The sequence below is a fragment of the Dendroctonus ponderosae genome, unplaced genomic scaffold (genome assembly GCF_020466585.1).
Source record: "Dendroctonus ponderosae isolate FM_Combo_2020 unplaced genomic scaffold, Dpon_F_20191213v2 Dpon_F_20191213_6, whole genome shotgun sequence".
Lineage (NCBI taxonomy): Eukaryota > Metazoa > Arthropoda > Insecta > Coleoptera > Curculionidae > Dendroctonus > Dendroctonus ponderosae.
In genome coordinates, this window is record NW_026018814.1 from 12,377,793 (window position 1) to 12,378,926 (window position 1,134).

At 42.3% G+C, this 1,134-nt stretch overlaps 1 protein-coding gene across 1 annotated transcript in view; it reads right to left on the reverse strand.

Annotated features, from left to right (window-relative positions):
- Window positions 1-1,134, reverse strand: part of LOC125502397 (protein hairless-like) — a gene marked incomplete at its 3' end in the record, with an annotated part of 31,338 nt that overhangs the window by 13,426 nt on the left and 16,778 nt on the right.

Genomic DNA, 1,134 nt, shown 5'->3' on the forward strand with positions numbered 1-1,134 from the left:
TTTATTCTAGTATCACTTCACTGCTGGCTGAAGATTATCACAAAAGCAGCTTGAAGAGTTCTCCCAGTCAGTCACCTAATCGATTTTCTCCAGTGGTGCCGCAAATAGCCTCTATACCGTCCTCGGGGATCAGATACTGCCCTCCAATTACATCGGAAGATCGACTGTATTCGGAGAGTGTTGATCGGCTGAGATCAATAGAACTGTCGGTAAGTTGCATGGTTATTTTATTTCGCATTTATACTTAAAGGTTTTGTACGACTGAATGTGTTGCTGCTTTACAAAACAAAATATGAAAATGTCTTGTACTTGGCATACTATATGGTAGGCCTGCGTAACACTGTGTTGAGTTGCGCTTTTGAGTTGATGTAGCTCTGTGAGTTGGTGAGTTATAACCTATTGCGCCTCATTGCGCCGCACCTCGAATTGAGCCCGTGGCCGCACCAACTCTGGTTGCAACAATCTTCACATTTAACGTGGCAGAACATTAAGATTCAATATGGCAGACTTCGGATTGCAACTAGTTCGTGCTCAAGTTACTTATCTACTAATAAATTCTTATTAATTTCAAATCGCGAATCCTCAAATTAATGCAGTGTTGGCACAAAATGAATCACTAGATGTAAACACTAACGTCCACAAAACAAGTGTCAAATTACTACTTAACTTGTAGTTATAATTTTAGCTACCGGGGGCGACTGCACTTTTGAACTCGCGAATACCAAATGGCTGCCCTTTACCTTGTAATTAATATTTTAATTTGTTAATAAAAAGTTAATTTTATGCAATAAAATTATTTGCGAAAACGTCCCGTTTCATTGCCGGGCCCTGTACGTATTTGTCAATTTCAGATTTTCCTTTTCCTGTCTTTTTCGTGTCCTGATTCCTGATTCGCGCATCATCAACATCATCATCAAGCGACCAGTTGCGTCCATTGCTGGACATAGGTCTCCCGTAGCTTGTTCCATCCTGGCCGATCCTGTGCTGCCTCTATCCAGTTGGTCTTTATACTTTTGATGTCGTCGGTCCATCTGGTTGATGGACGGCCTCTACTCCTGTATGCGTCATGGCGCGGTCTCCACTCAATTATCCTTTTTGTCCAGCGATTGTCCGTAAGTCGCGCCACATGACCGG